Here is a 13,566-nt window from a genome sequence, read left to right on the forward strand (position 1 = left end):
CTTCACGCAGAAAAATACAACTGGAGGTTAAAAGTGAGTAACACAGATCTAGCTCTCTTCTACTGGTTACGTCAACACAAATTTATACACATTCAGATGTTGTATTGGCAGTTTGGCTGACATTTGATATTTAGTTAAAGGGAACTATCATAAAAAATATGTAAATATGCGTGCAGATAAAAGTGAAAGTTAAAGTGAAATAAAGAAAGTGAGATTCCAGAAATGCCAAAGAGTTTGAATTCGAATGTCTTTGTCTTTCTATCCACAGATATTACAATCTTCAAAAGATCCCCAACTAGTGGACAAAATTTCACATACTGGTGTGTTTATCCACAAAGTGCTCCCATTAAGAAATTCATCTGTAAGGGAGAAGATCCATCTATATGTCAACGTCTATGGAGCACCTCAAAGAAAAAGACTGTAAAGTTCTCAATGGAGGATGACACAAAGAGGAGAAATATCACCATAACTGTGAGAAACGTAACAACAGATGACACCGGGACATACTGGTGTGGAGCAGAAAACACTGACAATAAACGCAATAAAACATTCTTCAACAAACTGGAGATGACTGTAGGTGAGTGGACGTGTTATTTTATTGCTATGAAGTTATTCAATTCACTTCAAATCTTGTCACATGCACAGAGAACAGTCAACTCCGCTGTACAATGAAATTCTTACTTTGCGCTCACCTCTGACCACCATGGATAATAAACAGTAAATTGAGAATAAAATATAAAATTATGAACATTATAAAAATTCAAACTATAAGCACAATATATAAAACCTTTACAAGATAAAATTACAAAAGTAGATACAAAGGAAAAAGAGACATGAAAACACAATTTGTAGTGGTTAAGTCTGATTGTACATTAATGTGCATTGTACTGTATGTGCAAATATCCCTGCATGTGTAAGAGGGTCTGTGCATGTCCAAGGTATGCAGAGAAGTAGTGACTGAAGACTTCAATTCAATTATAGCCAAAATCTGACTCTGGTTCAGATTGTAGGAGGCTAATTGATTGTTAGCATTAAAAGAAAGCCACAGCTTTGATTACTGTTTGATTTACAGTAAAGGGCGAGTTTGTTTAAGCACAATATATAAAATGTCTAGTTATTACAATACGCACAAGAATGTTATTTTTAGTCAAAGAGTAACGGAGATGATACATGAGCTGTTTTGAGTCACGACAGTCCCGTGAACTGTATCATGATTAGTTACACTTCATGTTCACCAGCTGAAGTTTGCAGGACTGTCGTGACTCCAGAAGGCGAGTTCGTTGATGGGCTAGCTGGTTCTGTCTTGTAGTGAATTTAACAGTCTCATCTACAACAAGGACAAACTGAAAATGACTCAACTGTGATCTTGATTTCTATTTGTTGATGAAGTATCATCTCTAGTTACAAGAGTTGAAGTGCTGGGAGTCAACAGAACAGTTCAGACATGCAACATTACAGCCATTTGCTTTGTGTGATCAGCCACTCTGTAGCGTTTGGCTTTCTATTCAAACCACAGTCAACTGTGATATCCTGACTGACAGAGTGAGAACACTTGCAGTCGTTGTTATTTGTACTCTTGATTTCATTTCCTGCACGTCCCTTTCACCAGACTTCAGATGAGCATGCTGCAGTGACAGCAGGACTTGATCAGCAACATGTTCAATCAAAGCTCTTAACAACTGATCAGTTTTGAAGTTTCTGTTCATTTTATCTACATATGAAGTGTCTTAATTTTAAAATTATAAGTTCCTCAATATTTATCCTTCACCTATATACACACTGGAGGTGTCATTGATCATGTAATTGTGATCTGTGGTGAAGAAATCCATTCCTAAAGCAGATTTTTAAGAGAAGAGGGACAAAATCCATTCTCCTCATGCTGTGTAATAATACAAATGTAAGTTCAGCTGAAGCTAATATGAGGCTACAAGCTGAACTGTTTCTTGGCTCTGAGCAGTTGCCAGGCAACCAGCAGATCTAGCACATAACCTCATTTAAAACAGGAAATTGTTTTTTTTTATATTCTTTGGTTTTGTCTGTGTGTTAATTATGAACTTTAGCTCATAAACAGATTCTGTTACCTTTTAAGTAGAGCCAGGCTAGCTGTTTCCCCTTGTTTCCAGTCTTTATGTTAAGCTAAATCGAAGCTAACTGGCTGCTGGCTGTAACTTCATATTTAACAGACAGATATGAGAGTAGTATCCATCTTTTCATTAAACTCTCCGGCAGAAAGTGAATAAGTGTATTTCCCAAGATGTCAAACTAATCCTTTAAAAGGCTTTTTTATTAACCTCATGCATTTCAGTAACAAGGAAGTGCTCCTACTCTGTAATTTTGTCTTTCAACTTCCTGTCTACACTAGAAGTGGGGACTGTATGTATTGACATTTGCTGCTTGTGATCACCTTGTGCCTACATTTTAACAAATATTTGACCTGTTTTATAAAATAACGTACAGCCTGAAGGACTGACAGAGCTGAGAGAGCACAAGAAATGTTATTTTACAACAGTCTGACAAACATTGAGCACTATTTTCATAGATGCACTAATTAGATCATTTCTCCCACACAGCTGCTCATGTTACTGTTACAACAGGTTGGTATTTGTGTTTTATTGTGTTTATAACAGTCGTTGGCTAAGTGTGGCAGTTCAAAATGTGTTAATATAATAATTTTTCCACCCACAACACAAAGTGGATACTCATTACTGTTAAACTTCACAGTCCAGTTTTCCATGGCATGGGCTTCTTATTGTGTAACAAGCTAATATTATCAATAAAATATATGTTATATTGCATAGTTGGGTGAAAAGATTGATTGATTTATTTTATTTTGATAAATCAGATTCCAGACCAAACAAAGTAATAAAACCATCCGGTTTAGTGATTGTTTGTGAAGAATTCAAATAAGTTTTTCATCAGGAATTGTTGGGTCTCTGTAAATTAAAGAGTATGGTCTAGAGCTGCTCTATGTGAAGAGATAACTTTTGTTATGATTTGGTGCTATATAAATAAAGTTGAATTAAATCATAGAAACAGCTACAACAACATAAAGTAAGCTAGTTAACAGCAAACATAACTTTGCAACTTTGTTCCCAGCTTTGAGAAATGTATAGTGCTGTGTGAACCGATCAGGACTCTCTAATTGTATTTACTGTAGCCAGCAATAGCAACAGGAAGTTAAGAGTCAAAACAGGAAATGGAACAAACTGAAAAAGTAGGGGCCGCATTAAGTTAGTGGCAAATATTTTGACATAGTAGGAAAGTACAGTTGTCACTAATAACATTAACAATGGCTCTGCTCTATTCAAGTATCCCCGTAAACCATGACAGTGTGACACTGAGCCAGCATGTGCAATACCAGGACCCTGAATCATTCATTTTATTATTTACTCCTGTGGTTTTCATGCTGTGTCATGTCAAAAAGCCATTTATTCAACAAAGTTTTTTTCCACAAATTCACTCATCTTACTTTCTTTCTTTCATGTATTCATTGTTTTGTTGTTTAGTTAATTAAAAAACATTTAATTCGATATTTTGTGTGTTTTTGGCTGAGGTTGATATATTAGTAAGCAATGGCAAAGGGGAGGAAACGAGAAAAAAAGATTAAAAAATACTGAATAAATAAACAGTTTTATCTGTCAGGCTTAGAACAATTGTATTTTTCCTTTTCTGTCCTTTTATAATTTATAAATGCACACGTACAACCTGAATGCATTTTTTTTTTGCTTTCAGCACCATCTCCAACACCACCACTACCACTAACACCATCACCAACACCACCTGGATCTGTGAATCATGGTGAGAAAGCACATTTGATATCTTCAAACTTAAATGTTACGTGTTTGAAAAACATTTTGATGATTTAACTTCTGTAAATTCCTGTTAAATTTCTTGACACAGACAGCTTTGAGTGATGATTCCATGTGTTCACTGTGTTTTAAATGATGCTGGACATTTTATGTGTTGTGTGGTTTATTTTGCAGGAGACTTTCAGTCAATAATGATCATCTGTGGAGCTGTGCTGCTGCTGCTGCTGCTGCTTGTGATAATTGTGATCCTCGTCAACAAACGTAAGGGAGTTCATTACCAGACTGCAGAACATGAAACACACACATGCATACTGTACACACAAAACCACATTCATGTACTCCTCTATCCTGTGAAGATGTGATGTCTAAAAAAAACAAAGCAGACAAACTGTAAGACATAAGAAGTTAATAGACATGACTTTTATCATGTCTGTAAGTTGAAATTTTGTCGACCTATTATCTTTGCTCATTTTGGGGGATGCACACTTAAATCCTATTCAGTGAAACCAAACTACATAGATAATTAGATAGATAGAGATAGATTCTAAGCTACATAGATAAGCAACTGTATAGATAACAACTTGACGAAAAGTGGTGAAATTAATCCACTTCCATCCTTCTGCTCATTTCCTTTTTTCTTCTCTTTCTTTTCTTGCTTTCTCTCTTTTTCTGTCAGGATTTTCATGTTCAAAACCCACAAGGAATGGAGCAGCAGCACAGCACATCAAAGAGGTTAGTATAAATGTCTCTCTGTGTGTGGTAGTACTTTATAGGTGGTATTCATATTGTCAGTAAAACAAGAGCAGTACATGAATGATGCCAGACTTTTAAGTATTTCGGTTGTAAATATAAGAGAGAGCTCCCAGGACTCTTGTTTCATAGAGATAAACTGTCAGTTGGCCACAACGATGCAGTGTTATGTTTTCACTGCAGTGCAATGACAGACTCTCTTTAGCTACGTGTGGCAGATTTGTTATGAATATTCCACTTACAGTGTTCTGATTCAGTTAGTGTATTACCACCTCTGACAGCTAACAAACCAACAAATCTCTTACCTGTTATCTGGAGAGCCTCTGACATGAGACTGAAGCACACATTTTAACCGACTTTCCAGAAAATCAGCAGCAACAGAAAAATTTGTTTTAGTGTTCATTTCTATCCACTGCTGTTATGAGAATATTAGGAGTTGGGTCATCAAGATAAACTGTTGTTGGCACTAATTCTCCAGTTGGTGCCATTAAACCGTTGCAGAAGAAGAGAACACAATGAGATGATGTAATTAAAAGAGCAACAGTCAAACCTCAAACAGTGAAAGACGACATGATGGAAACATGACATTTCTGTTTGTCAGAGTTTACGCTAGACTTTTCTTTGATGGCCAATATGGCCGTTAATATTCCAGAAACATTTTTATACTATGGAGCTCCGGGCTGATCCGTTTGCTTTACTGTGTCAATGCTGGATGTAACGGTACCTGAGAGAAAACAGTCAGACTTTTCAGAGTCGTGTTAACTGCTGTCGAGCCAAAGCGCAGGGCTGCTGCTGGAGTGTACAGCTTTTGAATCTTGTGCCGCACTTAATCACATGACCAAACTCAGTGAGTTTATCAGTGTCTATACAGCAGAGGCAAAACCAAACTTTTGTATAAGTTTATATTTAAGATGTCTTGGCAACATATCTTGTTATTAATTCATTTATTAGGCAATCGGCATATTTCCCACCAGATATTTTGGCCGTTGATATTTTCATCTGCCAGACAACTACGCGTGATACCAGCAAAAAGCCGACATGCTGGTTAATGTAAACCCTGTTTCATGTATTAATTTGAGGAACGTTACAGTCTCCTCATCAAAGTTTTTGTCTCTTCAGTGGAAGCTTGAGTGACATTTAATTTGCATGTCTCATGTACATCATCATTTATTCACTACGTCTGTTTACATGGCACTTTGTCGCATTTTGCTTTTATTGTAAATCAACTTTTTAAAGAAGACATATCCTGCACATTTCCAGGTTTATATTTTTATTCTGTGGCTCTATTGGAATATCTTTAAATGATTTCCAGTTAAAAACTCCTTATCTATCTTGTATTGGCCCTTTATGCAGCCCCTCAGTTCAGCCTCTGTCTGAAACAGGTTGTTTTAGCTCCTGTCTCTTTCAAGCCTCCTGATGAGCCCTCAAGCTGCCCCTCAGCAGACTACAGAGGCTACATAAACAAACAGTAGAAGTAGGATTTCGCTTCTTTTTCCCCATTCTTTACTCAAAATATAAACTCAAATACAACCATTCATATTCGAGCCTGAATCTGATCTGAAATATGAGTGGACAACGTGAACAATCCATGAACAACCTTAGCAACAAAGACTACAGAACAGATGGCTGTTTGTGGGAATGACGTCAATTTGATGGGGAAGTAGAGGTAACTCTGCAATAGAAGTGTTCAGCCTGCTCTGTACACTTTGACCATGTTTAACATAGACAGCCAGCATTATAACAGTATATAAATAAATGGCAGAAAATCACTAGAAACATGTTTTTCTTAAAAAAAAAAGGGATTTGTTTGAATTTTCTGTTGCTGTGGATGGAAATGCACCTGGTGTTTAGTCTTCCATTATCAATATGCATGACTAAATAAGACATATAGCTGTAAAGTATAACAGAGTTTTTGTCAGTGAGTAAATTCTACTGAGGGAGTGCAATGAGTCGTCCATCACACTGACACCATGTCCATCTACCAAATACTTATTGTTTGTTTGAATATCAACTACTCACTCAATTTTTTGTTCTTCCCTGGAAGTATAACGTCTATGAGGAGGTACAGGAGCTCCCCCTGGAGACAGGCTCAGGAAATGCAGTGGAGACAATTTATGCCACTGCCAACTGTCCCACAAACCCCCCTGCCTCAATGCATTACTCCACCATCATCTCTCAAAGCAGCACTGACAAAGCTAATGGTGAGGTGCTGATCCCCAGACCCAGTTCCTCTGCCTGTGAATATTCTACTGTGAGGAACAGCCAAAGTCCAATCTACTCTACTGTCTATAAACCATCAAAGACTTCAGAGGATCCTCTCTTACTGACAGTCAACAAGACACAACAGCAATGAGGATGACCCAGGCAGGAATTTATTAAATTTGCAAAATAAATGATAAAGATTAATTTTTGATGGTTTGTGATTGAAGATATTCAGTTTCTGGGCCCAGTCAACTTAAAACAGGATTCACTTCCACATTGTTTGAGTCGCCAAAGTTTGGTGACAGGACTGATTTGTAGAGACTAGATGAGTCCTTATGCTCAACTGTGAGACAGTTTAAATCAACAATAGAGTATATTGTTGTATATATTGTTGTATATAGTGGCCGATAAGTAACGAGGAACTGCAGTACAGAAGTGTCAAATATAATATATATGTCTGAGGTAATTCAGTTTGTTCACCAAAGAGCACTGACAACTAGAGCTGCAACAATTAATTGATTAATCAATTTGTTGATCGAAAGAAAATTAGTCTGCAACTTTTTTGATAATCAATTAATCCATTTAGTCATTATTCAATCAAAAGTGCCAAATTTTTGGTTCCAGCTCCTCAAATGTGACAATTTGCTGTTTTTCTTTGTCATACATGACAGTAAATTGAATATTTAACATTTTAGACAAAACAATCAAATTGAAAACATCACTGTGGGCTCTGAGAATTTTTGAATGCTCTTTTTTCACATTTCTTTTGGATTCTATTGACTAAATTCTTAATCAATTAATCCAGAAAATAATCTGCAGATTAATCAATAATGAAAATAGCTGTTAGTTGCAGCCCAGTGACAACTGTAAAATATTCCACTTAGTACAAGGCTTGGTAACAATTATCTACTCTTTATGATGTTTTTATGTTATGTGTTTAAGAACAAATTTTGTATAATAAATCATTTTCACAGCTCTAAAATATTAGTATTAGCCTCAGAACTCCAGTTTTGTTTTGGCATCCTTTGTATTCCTGCTGCACTGGTGCCATTTTCGACTAATTTTTTGTCCAGTTCCATGGATTAGGAATAAAATACAAGAGCCTGTCCTAGCTCAGCTACAGGAGCCTGAAGTGTAGATTTGGGTTTGTGTTGAATAATAAATCAAAAGGTTGAAGGAGTAGCTGCTACCACTGACTCAACAATTACTTGTTTGTAGTTTATGTGTGTAGTTTAGTTGATTGATAAATTTTGCTCCAAATACCAAATAAAAATGTGTTAAAGCCAAATGAATCTGTTCTTCTATGGTACCACTTCATTAAATAATTATGTGAAAGAAGTTCTTCATATTGATGAATCCACAAAGACTGATTATCCAGCTCTGCTGCTTTATGGAACTTTTCAGCCTCTTTTAGCTTGCTGTGTGTCTGCTGCTGTGCAGGTTTTTGTGCTGTTAAGATAACACCTTTATAAAGTCACAGGTACGAGTGTAAGACATTGTTCAATATTCACTATATGTGTTTGTAGTGTTGTTCAAAAGTCTAGTAAGAATTATTAGAACCTATATTGTGGACTGAAAATATGCTGAAAAGTGGTGTATAATCACTAACTAACAGCTATCTACAACCATGCACTGCAAAAACAGAGAATGAATGAATTAGTGTCTGAAATAGTTTTTTGACATCTGACACTAAATAATCTTTTACATAGAATCATTCAATAGTGAATTATTTCAGTCACAGTCCATGTCCCTGCAGTTTTTCTGACTTGTGTGATATTAAAAAGCACCAAACATTGCTGGTTGTTGTGACTCTTTATTTCTAAACCACTGAAAAAACAAACCCACATTGCTGTTGAAGAGAAATGTTTATTTATCACATGTTGCTTGTGGTAGTGATTTTAAATAAGTCAAACTATGGCAGGCATTATATTATTGTTTGTCATTTTAAATTACTGTTACTGTTAATTACTGTTTAATTACACATCAATAGTAAACTGAATAATGTCATTAGAAAAAGATGTTGGGTTATTAGAACAATATTATAAATTATTAGAACACTAATAGAAATATGATAATTAAAGTAAAAGTTCTTAAAGTTTCTTACAATCGGTATTACAATCCACTATCTAGTGAAAACTTTTCAAAACCAAAGCAAAAGTCTCATCCTGTCAGATCAACGTGTCACTTTAATATTACTTAAGACATTTGGAGACATGTTGCTTAGAGCTCATGTTTCCTTCCTTCCTGTAAGAGGTGTTTGTGGTGTTTCTCTTTGCCTTGGCAAGCAAACTAGCAGATTTTAAAAGATAATTTAAAGCTGTTGCTGTGACGTTTTATCAAACCAATCTTTCAGATAAGCAGCAGGTCTGCCACAAACTGCACTGAGACGTTCAACTGTTGCTTCCAGGTAAAGATGTATTCTGCACATTTACACGTCTATATTTTTTAATATGGGGCTTTACTGGAATATCTTTGCATGAATCACAGTACAAAAAACTCTTTATTTAACTCATACTGATGCTTTATGTAGTCCCTCAATTCAGTCTGTCTGAAACAGGCCGATTTATCTCCTGTCTCTTTAAGACCCCCTCCTGATGAGCCCACTCTGTTCTGATTGGCCAACTCATGAAAGCTTTGGGCTTCGGCTAGGTCTTTACTCGAAATGTCAACTTCTCAAATGCATCCGAAATATGAGCGTGGACAACGCAAACAACACATGGAAAAACCTTAGCAACAACCTTAGCAACCAAAGCCGTTTATGGGCATGCGTGATGAGCCGACATCAGCTCATCGGCAAGGTAGAAAAGAAAATGCAAATGAAGCGTTCAGAGCTCTACAGAGGTTCAGAAAATAACGTTTTATTCCTCTTAATCACCGGCTTTCTTGCTACCATCGCTCGCTCTCCTCATCCACTCTCTAGCTCATTCGACCACTGCTTCTCTCTCTCTCTTGTCTTTTTTAAAATGCGTTGGGAAGCCGTCAGCTAAGCCTCACTTTTACTTTTAACCTTATCAAACAAAGAGAAACGTCCTCCCCTCTTCCTAATAATGTTTTTGTCTTCCCTCATGGTAGGGTTGTACAGCGTTACGGGTTGTGTTTCTCCAAAAGTTGATTCTGGTTCAACTTTCTTGCTGCGGCGCCACTGCGGCCCTCCCACCCCCACAGCCTAAACACACAACTCGTCAGCCTGCCAGCTGGTTACCTGAGGCTGGTGATGCGTGCACATTGAAATCATGACGGGAAAAAGAAAAGGAAAAAGTCATCTTCTCTCAATGAAAAACGTAGTCTCCTTGAAGCTTGTGACAAGCTGCCAAAAACGAACCAACAAGATGCAGCTACAAGGGCTAGAAAATATGATCACATTTCCCCTGTTCTCGCCTCATTGCACTGGTCACCTGTGGTTTTTAGAATTGATTTTAAAATTTTACTGCTTGTTTTTAAATCTCTGAAGGGCCTAGCCCCATCTTATATCACTGACCTTCTCATCCCTTACACCCCAGCTCATTCTCTAAGATCTGTGGACCAGCTGTTGCTCTCAGTCCCGAGGTTCATGTCTGTGAAGCACTTTGTAAACTTGTTTTATTTTTCATATTTTATTATTATTATTATTTATTATTATTATTATTATAATCATCTGCTTATAATGATCAATTTGACTCGGACGGCTCTGATCACTTTAAGCGGTTTCCACTGTATAATTATATCCTCTGGAAGTGTGAGCCACCTTCAACTCTTCTACAACCCCCTGGGGAGGCTTTTGTCTTACAGACCATGTCCTGTCCCCCTGATATTTCTTCCCTTGCTTGCCTGTACGTAATAGTGATATATTTAATTATCTTTGTTCAGCCTTTACCTTGTGTCTTTTTTGTAAATCATGTATAGCAAAATGTAAATGGTTATTTTTGTTTGTTTGTTTGTGGTATTTCAGTCTGGTTTCAGAGCACCTCATATTAAAGAGTCAGTTGTTGATTTTGAGAATTGTTTTGGTTCTTCAGGACTTCAGTGCTGCTGTTGACACAATCAACCATCATCTACACTCTAAGTAAAGGCATTAGGCAACATCAGTGTCAGGTTTGTACGCTAAAATAGAACATCAAAGTAAAAATGAGCTTAGTTTAACATCTCTTGCAGCTTTCGATAGAAGTGATATTATAAATAGGTGTTTATATCACATTTATGGCTTCTGTCATCTTGTTCCATCTTAAAGTGCAGAGTGAAATTAGCAAATGTCTGTACAAATTGTGCAATTTTCTATCATTACTTTTCTAATGGCCACGCACTTGTCTTGTTGATGATGATGTTGTATTTAGATGGAGCAAACAGCTCATGCTTCCTGTCGAAACCACAGCTGTTTTATCACACTGAGTTCACTGGTATTTTGTCAGTGGAATCGATGCCTTTTTTTTTTTTTTTAGCCATTTCCTTCCTTATATACAGAGTAACGCAGGTCAACAACATGACAGGCTGTAAACTTTTAAAGATTCTTGTTTTGTGTTGATGGAAACAGAGAGAGATGATGGAAATAGAGGACAGCAGGACGCAGAGCGACTGTATTTCCTGCTTCTAGCTCTGACACTTTCAGCACCTGTGTTGTATGCAGTGAAGGTGGCTAAACTACTGATAAAAAACACAAGTCTTACAGGGAGAAACTCCCCACCCTTCTGAGTCGATGCATCGGTCTGAAGTGCAGACTCTGCCGGCTCTGTGAATTACATTCATATACCAAACTGGAAAAAAATGTATCATCCTCCCTTTTTCTTGCTACTACTACTTGGGCAGCTCAACTAATTATTGACCCTTGTTTGTATCCTCTTCAGTGACATTATCCTAAAGAAATGTTAAATGTTAATTCATTTCACTCAAGTCAGTAAGGTTTAGTTTAGTTAACCATGTAGATCTAGTTCAATTAGGGGCCCCTTACAGATTTTTAAAGCTTATCTGAAATCCAAGTGAAGAATGCAGCATCAAATCCTGCTTCTCCTCATACAGCAGCAGTGGTCCTCTTGCCTTCTGCTCACTGGAGTTTGAGTTTGACCATAAAGAAAACAACCAGAACAATAAAGCATAACTGCAGTTAATATCCAGTTCTGTTGTATGCAGATTAAATGAAAGGTTTGGCACTTATAAGGACCTATAATTCTCCTTTCTAACTGAAATGTATGAGATATATCAGTATAATAATACAGGAGCTGTGGTGGTGTGAATAAAGTAAAAATTATTAACATTAAACAAACATAAATCTTGTGCTGGAAAAAATCTTATTTCAGGACTTGTGTTTCATGAAGCAAAGTATCCCCGATCAAAGCAAACGTGTACCTTAGTTAGCTAACTCCAAATAATATATCAACTTTTACTGTTAATTCTTTTAGCTTTTAGCTTGTTGTCTCCTCCATTTTCTTCCCTCTGCTCCTCCTCTGCAGGCGGTTGGTCATTTAGGAAATTACAATATCTTCATGTTTTAGTTGTGGAAGAAGTACTCAGATCCTTTACTTCAGGAAAAGTACCAATACAGCAATGTTAAAATACTCCAATACAAGTAAAAGTCCTGTATCGAAAACTACTACAGTAAAAGTACATGTATAAGTACAAGTACAAGTACAAGTATTATCAGCTTGATGCAGTTAAAGTATTGCAGTAGAAGTAGTGGTTTGGTCCCTCTGACTGATATATTATGATCTGGTTGGCGAAGTCGGCCATGCTGGGGCTCTTCTCCACCTTGGGCGCAGCCAGCAGGGCAGCAACAACCATCATCACAAGCTCATTATGACTGTACCCCTTGATACGATGTGTGATATATATTTCACAAGAGAAAACAAGACTTTAAAGTGGCTTTAGCTGATATTTTCTGTATTAACAATGTATGAGCTGTCAGTGTGTAATGTGTTGGTTGTGGCTCGTAGTGATGAACCTACAGAGAATTATCAGCGACTCTGCAGCTCCTCTCGGCTTTACGGCGCTTCGTATCAAGTTTCAGCTCATTGTTTATCTGTCCGGCTGCAACTTTACTGTTTTGGTTCACTCTCAGCGCTCTCATAGCATCGTTTTTGGCCGCTGCAGGCAGCTGTTTTCAGAGAAAAAGCTCTAAGAAGCCACTGTACACTACCTGCTCAGCACCAAACAGCAAACAGACACAGCAGCTAAAGAGCCAGATATTTCCCTCAGGAGTTGGTAGAGAGCAAAAACAGCTAAAAGAGAGTGAATATTGGACTTACATTCAGCAGGTGGACAGAAAAAGGACTCTGAATGACTAACTAGCTCGCCATACCAACTTAAAAAGTGGTATGTCAGAGTTGTGTTCATTACTCGTTTCTGCTGAAAACAAGAGGTCAAAAAAATCAATTAATGCAGGTTCAAAGAATTCATAGTAATAGTTTGAGTTTGAGTCTCATGTCCATTAAATATGACGCTACAGCCAGGAGACAGTTAGCTTAGTTTAGCACAAATACTGAATGAAATTTTGTAGGCTGATGTATCATGTCCACACTTACAAAAAAGCCTCCTGGAGCCATACCCTAAGTCCAACAGGAAGTCAACCATTTTGAATTTACCTTGCAATTTTTAGGCAGTTTTTGCCATTTGCAGGCGTTGTATTTGAAAAAACTCCTCCTAAAGATCAACCAACTTCAAATTTTGTCAGTGTCATCTTAAGACCTTTGTGATGAAAAGTTATCAAGATTTTTCACAGAACACTCTTGTCATAATGTACTGGTAAATTTGCATGTTTCACCATGAAACAGAAAGGTGTGGTAACTCCAGTGGACTTTGTCTAGTCTGCCCCAAATTTCACAGGCTTGACTGGAGTCCA

At 37.1% G+C, this 13,566-nt stretch overlaps 1 protein-coding gene across 1 annotated transcript in view; it reads left to right on the forward strand.

Annotated features, from left to right (window-relative positions):
- The window catches only part of LOC121894009 (polymeric immunoglobulin receptor-like), an 80,091-nt gene that overhangs the window by 19,418 nt on the left and 47,107 nt on the right, over positions 1–13,566 (forward strand). The window lies entirely within an intron of this gene.

This window comes from Thunnus maccoyii, chromosome 3, assembly GCF_910596095.1.
Source record: "Thunnus maccoyii chromosome 3, fThuMac1.1, whole genome shotgun sequence".
Taxonomy (NCBI): Eukaryota; Metazoa; Chordata; class Actinopteri; order Scombriformes; family Scombridae; genus Thunnus; species Thunnus maccoyii.